The sequence below is a fragment of the Jaculus jaculus genome, chromosome X, assembly GCF_020740685.1.
Source record: "Jaculus jaculus isolate mJacJac1 chromosome X, mJacJac1.mat.Y.cur, whole genome shotgun sequence".
NCBI classification, from domain to species: Eukaryota; Metazoa; Chordata; class Mammalia; order Rodentia; family Dipodidae; genus Jaculus; species Jaculus jaculus.
This window is the reverse complement of record NC_059125.1, coordinates 82,617,515-82,629,848: the sequence shown is the minus strand read 5'-3', so window position 1 is coordinate 82,629,848 and position 12,334 is coordinate 82,617,515. Positions and strand designations below refer to the sequence as shown.

General features: G+C 38.8%; 1 pseudogene; it reads right to left on the bottom strand.

Moving 5' to 3' along the window:
- Positions 1-456: 456 nt before the first annotated feature.
- LOC101616859 lies at positions 457-966 on the bottom strand (annotated as a pseudogene).
- Between the last annotated feature and the right edge of the window lie 11,368 nt (positions 967-12,334).

Genomic DNA, 12,334 nt, shown 5'->3' with positions numbered 1-12,334 from the left:
TCATTTATTGCATATTATTTATTTTTACTAAGAAGCCAAGAGCTTTGTTGATGCAGTAAACTATACTGAGCCCAAGAAAGCCTTTCATATCTGGAAAGACAGGCTCTACAAACTCTCGGATGTTTCTCCCACTTCACAAACCAAGCTCTACCTTCCACCACAGCCCTTGAATCTGCATCTGCCCCAAAAGTTCCTCCCCATTCTAAACAGCCAATGCACACAGATACACCTGATGGACACTAGCCAGTCACTCTGGACAATCAAGTGTTAGTTCTGCATTCCTTTGTAGACAGAGTCTCAGATCCTACAACAGCTTTAGGAAACAAGACAATTTATCCCTTCACCTTGTAAACAAAATACATTTCATCAGATTTGTGTCCTGAAATAAATAGTTGAGAGTCCCTAGGTAGGCATTGTCAATCCCTTCTTCATAAGCCTGGGTATCCAAAATTCTTCTCAAGGTAACATGAGTCTATTTTTTTTTTTTTTTGTTGTTGTTGTTGTTGTTAAAACAGTCTGTCTTTCTGTAAGAACTCTTACAATGGAGCCTTGTCCTCCAACAGCTAAAGCCTTTTCATACCACTGAAGTAATATTGCACTGCTATATTCTTTGGGTTTCTCAAACCCCCTGTAAATGTACTTCATTAACAAGTTGATGCCATTTCTGTCCAGCGACTGCATAGCCTGTTCAATCTCCCTGCTCTTATGGTTTGTGAGCACATTCAGCACCACACCCTGTGCTCTCTCCTTCACAGCTTGATTCTTGGTGTTGGTTGGAGAGTTCCTCAAAGCTGCATGGAATGCCCAAGGTATGGCCCCTTGCCACAGGAGTCTTTACACCTCGACAGTATCCAGGCCTGGCTCTCCCACAGCCCAGGCTGCCTGTTCCTGCTCGTCCACAAATTTGTTCTTATCCAACTCCTCAAAGTCCACTCTGCGGAAGCACTACAACAATGTGTTGATGGTTCATAGCAGTACCTCAGCATCTACTCAGCCGGCTCTGCTCCGCTCAACACAGGCTGTGGCTGGGACAAGGGAAATGGCCTTTGGGTACTTCCTGTACCATCCCCGCAAGTTTTTCAATTTTTTGAGGTAGGCGTGTGCCACCACGAGAGATTCTTTATCTTTTTACATGCTTTAAAAAAAATCTTTCCCTAAGCCGGGCGTGGTGGTGTGCGCCTTTAATCCAGCACTTGGGAGGCAGAGGTAGGAGGATTGCCATAATTTCGAAGCCACCATGAGTTACATAGTAAATTCCAGGTCAGCCTGAGCTAGAGTAAGACCCTATCTTGAGAAAAAAACAAGCATTTTTCCCCTATCACACTGAGGAAGTACTATGCTTTGTTGCTGGACTGAAATAGTAAGTGAAGATAGTTCTCTTGTTCTTTATAGTAGGGAACTAGCATCCATTCTCTTAATGTTAAGTATACATGTTAACTATAGGTTTTTCAAATATTATTTAACAAGTTTAGAAAGTTACTGTTTCATTTCATTTAATTTTATGTGACTGTTAAATCTAAATTAACTTTCATCTTTTCAAATTATATAATAGAAAATATTAACTGTTTGTGGTGGTTTGACTCAGGTGTTTCCCATAAATTTAGCATTCTAAATTTTAGGTTCCCAGATGATGGAGATTTTGGAATTAATGCCTCTTGGAGGAAGTGTATTGTTCCAGGCAATATTATGGGTATTATAGCCGGTGTCTGGCCCATTCTCCTGTTGCTATTGTCCACCTGATGTTGCCTAGGGGGTGATGTCCACCCTCTGCTCATGTCATCATTTTTCCCTGCCATCATAGAGCTTCCCCCTTGAGCCTGGAAGCCAAAATAAACCTCTTTTTCCCCCCAAATCTGCTCTTGGTTGGGTTATTTATACCAGCAACGTGAAGCTGACTGCAACGGTAAAATGGTACCAGGAGTGGGGTTGCTGCTAGACACCTGACTCTGTGGCTTTAGCCTTTTGAATCTGAGTTTCAACAGGAAGGTGGAAAGATTGAAACTTTGACCTAAGAGGTGTCTTACCATGCTGTAAGTACAGGTTGGTGGACTCTTCTGGTCATAGTTGAAAGACCTAAATATAGTAAGACCTATGGGCTGTGAGGTTTGGCTTATGAGGGTAAGAAAGAGCTATCCTTGGACTGGGCTAGCAGTTTTTGTGAGACGCTAGCTGTTATGCCCATGACACAAGAAGTTGTGCAGGGTTTCTTTGCATAAAAATTAACTGGTGTGAGCAGGGGGATATGGCACAGGAAAAAAAAGAAAAAAAAAAAAACTTTGGATGAACTGCTGCCAATTCAGCTGCATTTGAGAGATTACAACTTTTGAGATTGGGATAGCTGACCTGCACTGGGGCAACAGACAGAATGTAGACTCTTTTGAAGAGGGCTGAGTGCTCAAGGAGTGTTCTGTTCTTCAAAGTCTGCTTTATTTCCTCTTGGATTAATAAATTGGCATCCTACCTTGTATCGAGTATATGAAATGCAGGAAAGATAGGGCCATTGAGTTTGCAGCACAGTCTTATGTTTTGGAAATGGCCATGGAAAATATGAAACAGGTTTGCTGGATGCCTGCATGGAGGCCCCATGGGGCCAGGAGGATGAACTGTGGATTGCAGTGGAGACATAGTAAGAAAATGCCACTACCATGAAACAGCTGCTAAGGAAAGTTGCCAGCCCCAGATGAAGTTTTCCAAGACTGTGCTTAGCCTAGTTGGAAGGGAAGAATTGGAATACCAGAGACTTGTTGCTGGTTAGAATTATCATACTTGGAGATTTGTCATTGACTAGAGTTGTTGGACTTGGAGCTACAGAGTTTGATGTTTGCCCTGTTTAAATCTTGTATTGGTTTAATATTTCTTTGGTATGCCCAATTCCATCTCTGTAGCGTGAGTCTTTATTCTGTACCATTATGTTTTTCTTTCGTTCCTTCTTTCTTTTTGGTATTATGGATCAGTTAAAAGATATTGGACTAAACGCCGCAGCTGCGGCGCAGCAGAAAACCGCCAGACCAGCTCGAGCTGCAGGAAAAGCCAGATGCGGGATTTTCCCCTCACACCGCGCTCTCCGCAACTCGGGAAACGTGAGGGGAGAGCGGCAGCGAGCAGGGGAGGAGAAGACCGCGAGGTAGAACACGTGGAGCAGCGAGACAACCAGAGCAGCTGCGGCTCCCTCCCCTCCCCCACCGCCTGAGCCCAGCTCCAGCGAACACAGCAGCGGCCCGGGACCCGGCCACGCCAACTTGGGCTGACAGCGGGACCCAAGCAGGAGCAGAGTTCGGCAGCAACTTCAGCGGCTCCAGCACCGGTACCAGCGGCCCCAGCAGCAGCGGACCCAGGAGCGGCAGCAGCGGCAGATCCCGCAGCATCGGCTTCGGGGGGAGCAGCGGCGGTGGTCACGGCAGCGGCAGCTTCAGCAGCGGTGGTGGCTCCGGTGGTGGCAGCTATAGGAGCAGCTGAGGCAGCAGCAGCGGCTCGGTTTGCCCCGTAGGAAAAGCAAGTGCCCAGCCCCAGAAATCAGAACAGCAGCCCGACGACCCAGGCAGCAACTTGACTGAGACCAAAATCACCCAAGGTAACTGGGATTGCACCAGGGAAGGGTCTCACTTGGTCACAAGCTGACTTGGATCCCTCAACAGACCAGAAATCTAAACCTCTTTGTTGATAGAAGATCTGGTCATTATAATAACTACTCTTGCATACATACTCGGGGCTGTTTTTGATTGAATATGTACAGTGTTTAGTTAAATTTTAGAATCTACCTGTATTTTATTCCACTCAGCCTGCTTGAATACTCCTTTAGCAGGGAATCTCAACCCCTAAGAACATCTTTGTAGATACTCTGAGAGTCTTAAGAGCCACACCTAATACCTTAAGGTCCTACCCTGAAAATATATTACATCAAATCAATTGATACAGCTAAGAATACACAGCTAGCTAGAAAATCCAAGCATAAACTTAATCCAAGATGCAAAAATATATACATTATAACACAAGAAACACTAAAAAGCAAGATGATATAAATCCACCTAAAAGTATTAATGCATCAGAAATGTCCTCCAGAGAGAAAGAGTTAGAGGAAATGCCTGAGAAAGAGTTCAAAAGAATAATTATAAATATGTTCAAAGAGGTCAAAGAACACATGAAAACAATCAAGGAAGAAATCAAAGAGGAAATCAAAGAGGAAATCAAAGGAATCAAAGAAGAGGCAGGACACCAATTTAATGAAATAAAGAAGGCAATACAAGACATAAATAGGGAAATAGAAATAATAAAGAAAAACCAGTCAGAATTACTAGCAATGAAGAACACAGTTAATGAAATAAAATACTCGGTAGAAAATCTCACCAGTAGGATGGATGAGGGAGAGGACAGAATATCTAAGCTAGAAGACCAGGTGGCAGACCTAATGCAGTCCAACAAAGAGAAAGACAAACTTATAGAAAAGTATGAGTGGGAATTTCAAGATATTCGGGACACTATGAAAAGATCCAATATAAGAATTCAGGGCATAGTAGAAGGAGAAGAACTCCACTCCAGAGGCATAGTAGGCATCTTCAACAAAATCATAGAGGAAAATTTCCCCCAAATTGGGAAAGAGGTGCCAATACAGATACAGGAAGCCTTTAGAACCCCAGCCAGACAAAACCCAGAAAGAACCTCTCCTCGCCATATTATAATCAAACTTCCAAACACACAGACCAAAGAAAAAATACTGAAAGCAGTTAGAGATATAAATCAAGTTACCTACAAAAGCAGGCCCATCAGGATTACAGCAGATTATTCAACACAAACTTTTAAAGCCAGAAGGGCTTGGAGTGATATATTCCAAGTTCTGAAAGATAACAACTGTCAACCAAGGTTACTTTATCCTGCAAAGTTATCCATTCAAATAGATGGAGAAATAAAGACATTCCATGACAAAAGCAGGTTAAAGGAGTATTTGAAGACAAAACCAGCTCTACAGAAAATACTTGATAGAATCCTCCATGCTGAACAAAAGGAAAAGCACACATATAAGGAACCTAGAAAAAACAAGCTATACTCAAATACCAGTTAACAGAAGAGAGCACAGGTAGAACCAGTAACAAACACACACACACACACAAATGGCAAACATAAATACACACCTTTCAATAATATCTCTAAATATCAACGGTCTCAATGCCCCAACGAAAAGACATAGATTTGCAGACTGGGTTAAAAAGCAGGATCCTACAATTTGTTGTCTCCAAGAAACTCACCTTTCTACAAAGGATAGACATTATCTTAGGGTGAAAGGTTGGAAGACGGTGTTTCAAGCAAATGGGCCTAGAAAACAAGCAGGGGTTGCTATCCTAATATCAGACAGGGTAGACTTTAGTCCGATGTTAGTCAAGAAAGATAAGGAAGGTCACTTTATATTGATTAAGGGCACACTCCAACAGGAGGACATTACAATCCTAAACATATATGCACCTAACATGGGGGCTCCCAAATTCGTCAAACAAACACTATTAGAACTAAGGTCACAGATAACACCAAACACAGTGGTGGTGGGTGACTTTAACACCCCACTCTCATCAATTGACAGGTTATCTAGGGAAAGAATAAACAGAGAGGCATCTGGACTAAATGAGGTCATAGAAGGAATGGACCTAACAGATATATACAGGACATTTCATCCAAAGGCTGCAGAATATACATTCTTTTCAGCAGCACATGGAACATTCTCTAAAATAGACCATATATTAGGACATAAAGCAAATCTTAACAAATTCAGGAAAATTGAAATAATTCCTTGCATTCTATCTGACCACAATGGAATTAAACTACAAATCAGTAGCAAGAAAGGCTATAGAGCATACACAAAATCATGGAAACTAAACAATACACTACTAAATGATGAGTGGGTCAATGAAGAAATCAAAAAGGAAATCAAAAAATTTATAGAGTCAAATGATAATGAGAACACAACATACCAAAATCTCTGGGACACAATGAAGGCAGTTCTAAGAGGTAAATTTATAGCCTTAAGTGCCTATATTAAGAAATTAGAAAGGTCGCAAGTAAATGACCTAATGCTTCGCCTTAAAGCCTTGGAAAAAGAAGAACAAGGCAAACCAAAAAGTAGTAGACGGGAAGAAATAATAAAGATTAGGGCAGAAATTAATGAAATAGAAACAAAAAGAACAATTGAAAGAATTAATGAAACAAAGAGTTGGTTCTTTGAAAGGATAAACAAGATTGATAAACCCTTAGCAAATCTGACCAAAAGAAAGAGAGAAGAGACACAAATTAATAAAATCAGAGATGAACAAGGCAACATCACAACAGATTCCAGAGAAATTCAAAAAATCATAGGGTCATACTACAAAAGCATATACTCCACAAAGTATGAAAATCTGAAAGAAATGGATGATTTCCTTGATCTATATGACCTACTTAAATTAAATCAAAATGAGATTAATCACTTAAATAGACCTATAACAAACCTGGAGATCCGAACAGTTATCAATAATCTCCCAACTAAAAAAAGCCCAGGCCCATATGGATTCACTGCTGAATTTTACCAGACTTTTAAGGAAGAGCTAACACCATTGCTTCTTAAGCTTTTCCAGGAAATAGAAAAAGAAGGAATTCTACCAAACTCCTTCTATGAGGCCAGCATCACCCTGATACCAAAACCAGGCAAAGATAGAACAAAAAAAGAAAATTACAGACCAATTTCCCTCATGAACATAGATGCAAAAATTCTCAACAAAATATTGGCAAACAGAATACAAGAGTATATCAAAAAGATCATCCACCCTGACCAAGTAGGCTTTATCCCAGGGATGCAGGGATGGTTCAACATACGCAAATCTATAAATGTAATACATTACATAAACGGGTTGAAGGACAAAAATCACATGATCATCTCATTAGATGCAGAGAAAGCATTTGACAAAATCCAACATCCCTTCATGATAAAAGTCCTACAGAGACTGGGAATACAAGGAACATATCTCAATATAATAAAGGCAATTTATGACAAGCCTACAGCCAACATATTACTAAATGGGGAAAAACTGGAAGCTTTTCCACTAAAATCAGGAACAAGACAAGGGTGTCCACTGTCCCCACTTTTATTTAATATAGTTTTGGAAGTCTTAGCCATAGCAATAAGGCAAGAGACACACATAAAAGGGATACAAATTGGAAAGGAAGAAATCAAGTTATCATTATTTGCAGATGACATGATTCTATACATAAAGGACCCTAAAGAATCTACTAGCAAGCTGTTAGAGCTGATTAAAACCTACAGCAATGTAGCAGGATACAAAATAAATACACAGAAATCAGTAGCCTTCACATATGCTAACAACAAACACACAGAGGATGAAATCAGAGAATCACTCCCATTCACAATTGCATCAAAAAAAATAAAATACCTTGGAATAAACCTAACCAAGGAAGTAAAGAATCTATACAACGAGAACTTTAAAACACTCAAGCGAGAAATTGAAGAAGACACTAGAAAGTGGAGAAACATCCCTTGTTCCTGGATTGGAAGAATCAATATTGTGAAAATGGCAAAATTACCTAAAGCAATCTACACATTTAATGCAATCCCTATCAAAATTCCAAAGGCTTTCTTCATGGAAATAGAAAAAACAATCCAAAAATTCATTTGGAATCACAAAAAACCTCGAATATCTAAAATAATACTGAGCAACAAAAAAGAGGCTGGTGGTATTACCATACCTGATTTTAACCTATACTACAGAGCCATAGTAACAAAAACCTCATGGTACTGGCACAAAAACAGACATGTAGATCAGTGGAACAGAATAGAGGACCCAGATGTAAGCCCAAGTAGCTATAGCCACCTGATATTCGATAAAAATGCCAAAAATACTCATTGGAGAAGAGACATCCTCTTCAGCAAATGGTGTTTTGAAAACTGGATAAATATCTGCAGAAGGATGAAAATAGATTCTTCTCTCTCGCCATGCACAAGAATTAAGTCCAAATGGATTAAAGACTTTAACATCAGACCGGAAACTTTGAAACTGCTAGAGGAAAAAGTAGGGGAAACCCTTCAACATATTGGTCTTGGCAAAGACTTTCTGAATACAACCCCAATTGCTCAGGCAATAAAACCACAGATTAACCACTGGGACCTAATGAAATTACAAAGATTTTGCACCGCAAAGGACACAGTGAAAAAAGCAAAGAGGCAACCTACAGAATGGGAAAAAATCTTCGCCAGCTATATATCTGATAGAGGATTAATATCTAGGATATACAAAGAACTCAAAAAGTTAAATAATAAGGAATCAAACAAGCCAATCAAAAAATGGGCTATGGAGCTAAATAGAGAGTTCTCAAAGGAAGAAATACGAATGGCATATAAGCATCTAAAAAAATGTTCTACGTCACTAGTCATCAGGGAAATGCAGATTAAAACTACATTGAGATTCCATCTCACTCCTGTCAGATTGGCCACCATCATGAAAACAAATGATCATAAATGTTGGCAGGGATGTGGAAAAAAAGGAACCCTTCTTCACTGCTGGTGGGAATGCAATCTGGTCCAGCCATTGTGGAAAACAGTGTGGAAGTTCCTAAAACAGCTAGAGATTGATTTACCATATGACCCAGCTATAGCGCTCCTAGGCATATATCCAAAGGACTCATCTCATTTCCTTAGAAGTACATGCTCAACCATGTTTTTTGCTGCTCAATTTATAATAGCTGGGAAATGGAACCAGCCTAGATGTCCCTCAACAGATGAGTGGATAATGAAGATGTGGTACATTTATACAATGGAGTTCTACTCAGCGGTAAAGAAAAATGAAGTTATGAAATTTGCAGAAAAATGGATGGACCTGGAAAGTATTATACTAAGTCAGGTAACCCAGGCCCAGAAAGCCAAGCGCCACATGTTCTCTCTCATATGTGGATCCTAGCTACAGATGACTGGGCTTCTGCGTGAGAATGAAAATATTTAGTAGCAGAGGCCAGTAAGTTGAAAAGGAGACATAAAGGGTGGAGAAAGGAAGGGAGGAGGATACTTAATAGGTTGATATTGTATATATGTAATTACAATGATTGTAATGTGGAGGTAATATGATGGAGAATGGAATTTCAAACGGGAAAGTGTGGGGGTGGGGAGGGAGGGAATTACCATGGGATATATTTTATAATCATGAAAAATGTTAATAAAAATTAAAAAAAAAGATATTGGACTATGGGGATGTATGAACAACACTGGAATTGATTTAAAAAAAAAATCTATTGGGACTTTTTTTTTTTTTACTAAATTTACTTATTTTTATTTATTTATTTGAGAGTGACGGACAGAAAGAGAAAGAGGCAAAGAAAGAAAGAGAGAGAATGCGTGGGCCAGGGCCTCCAGCCACTGCATATGAACTCCATATACATGTGCTGCCTTGTGCATCTGGCTTACGTGGGTCCTGTGAAATCAAGCCTTGAACTGGGGTCCTCAGGCTTCACAGACAAGTGCTTAACTGCTAAGTCATCTCTCAAACCCACTATGGGAACTTTTAAAGTTGGATTAATATACTGCATTTTACATCATGTATGATTAACAGTTTATGGGGGCTAGGATGGAATGTGGTGGTTTGATTCAGGTGTCCCCCATAAACTTAGGTTTTCTGAATGATAGGTTCCTGGATTATGGAGATTTGGGAATTAACACCTCCTGGAGGCAGTGTATTGTTGGGGGTGGGTTTATGGGTGTTATAGCCAGTGTCCCCTTGCCAGTGTTTGCTAAACTCAAACCTTTTGCTATTGTCCAACTGATGTTGGCAGGGGGTGATATTCATCCTTTGTTCATGCCATCATTTTCCCTGCCATCATGGAGCTTCCCTCTAGATCATGTAAGCCAAAATAAACCTCTTTTGTTCCCATAAGCTGCTCTTTGTTGGGTGATTTCTACCAGCAATTCAAACCTGAGTGCAACACTGTTTTATAAAAGTTGTAAGTTGCTATTTATAATAGTAAGTATTCTCAAACACCAACATACAACAACTTGGCTGTTGCACTCAAGAACTGACAGCAGTTATACTGAAAAGAATGAGCTCATCAACCTTCCATCACGGATAGGGTAGGAATTTAGAGAACCCACTACTCCCAAAATAGCTACTGGCTATTAACAGTTGCTGGGAGAGATTGAGTCATGATATTCAGTAGTTTAACTCCTTGTAAATGGCTTGTACTCCAGCATTTAATCCCCCACCCATGCTCATACATGCAACCCTAGTTATACTCAGTGTGTATAAAAAAAAAAAAAAGACATTTAAGAGTATTATTTGGGAAGAAAAAGAGTTATGTGGGAGTGAGAGGGAAATAAAATAATTTAGTTGGAGTGATGTATATATATGATATGGTATCTATCTATCTATCTATATATCTATATCTGAAATTGTCAAAAATCAAATAAAAATTTAAGAGCATATCCTGTAAATTTAGCATGATTAAATAAAACAACTCTAAATAATGCTCAGGTTCAGGAAGTTTTAATTAAGGTTGAAGATTACAATACATAATGTGTCTTATTTGCATCTTTAAAAATATTGATTTAGTTTTTATTTATTTATTGGAGACAGATAAAGAGGCAAAGAGAGAGAATGGGCACTCCACAACCTCTAGATGATGCGAATTAACTCCAGATGCATGTGCCACCTTGTGCTTCTGGCTTACATTGATCCTGGAGAATCGAACCTGGGTCCTTTGACTTTGTAGGCAAGCACCTTAACTGCTAAGCCATCTCTCCAGCCCCTATATGTATTGTTTTATGCAAGTATGCATTCTTTCATATACGATCTTTTTATCAGTGTACTTTTTACCTGAATGTACTTTTGCATCAATTTTTCACAACTAGTTAAACCTCTTAATCACAGATGCTATATGGAAACATTCTGGAACTAGAGATGAAATGCAACTTTTGTATTTCTTTGTATTTTTCCCATTACACTGTGAAATGCATAAACTTCCCAATAAACCAATCATGTTTCATCAGCATAAACTAGGAGCTGGATGTATGTGCCACTACAAAAACATTCCCAAAGAAGTTTTCTTAATTAAAGTGTTTTTTTTTTATTCTCATTTTTTAATTATTTCATCCTGACATGCTTTTGTGTTAGGGAAGTGAAATGAAAAGAAGTAATAATTTCTTTGCAGATTTTCCTTTTCAAGATAATCTCCCTAACTATCATTCATCTTAAGTAATTCATAAATATATTAGAGAATGTTTCAACTCTTCTCTTAAATGAATATATTATTACTCAGGGACTTATAAAACTCTCAAGCAGAACAATTTCTCCTGTCAGATTTTTAAGGAAATAAGAAAAATACTGGCATGAAGCAAAGAAATGGAAGAGTTGGTCAGGAATGCTTTTGACAGGAATGGCATATAGAATAAACTGAAGTTAGCATAATTTTTAGTTTTGTCAAGATGGGTTAATCTTTTTGAAATGTTTGCTGCATGGAGCGTTCTTTGAACATACAATTCTACAGCTGGGACAAAATAAAAAGTTTAGGGTTTGATGCAAGTGGCTGAGTTATAAGATTTAATGTGTGATTGATATGCAAAATAACATATAATTCTATTATACATATACATACATATATATACTAATGTTATTGTTTATTGACTAAGCCTGGATTGAGAGAATTTATTTTTGCTTGCCTACCATTTAATAATAAACCCAAGGCTTAATTCATTAATTAAAAGACTTAAATCCAGAAAATGAAATGAATAATTTCATTATTTTCTTAGCATCCATAATATCCCACAACATTCATGACTGTTTTTAGACGTAATTACTCTGTAAGTTAATAATGACATTAATAGCCAATTAAGGACAAACACCTTTACCATTCTCTCTATATCAAGGCCATCATGTGCATAAAGAAAGTATAAGAATAGATGACATCATTCTCTGCTCTAATTTCTTTTTGGACTGGGTCTCATATACTTCAGTCATACCTCAAACTTGCTATCTAAGCAAGGATGGAAGATCATGAGCTCCTCTTATATAACCTGTCCTTTTTTACATTTTATTTATATGCTATTAAATGTATGTAGTTTATTTTTATTATAATGCTCTTCTGTTATGTTGCAATTATGTGCCTCCTTACTCAGCCTCCGAGTGTTGGTATGACAGGTGTCTGCCATCGTGCTTTTTTTTTTTTTAATTTTTTTTTTTTTATTTGAGAGTGACAGACACAGAGAGAAAGACAGAGGGAGAGAGAGAGAATGGGCGTGCCAGGGCTTCCAGCCTCTGCAAACGAACTCCAGATGCTTGCGCCCCCTTGTGCATCTGGCTAACGTGGGACTTGGGGAACC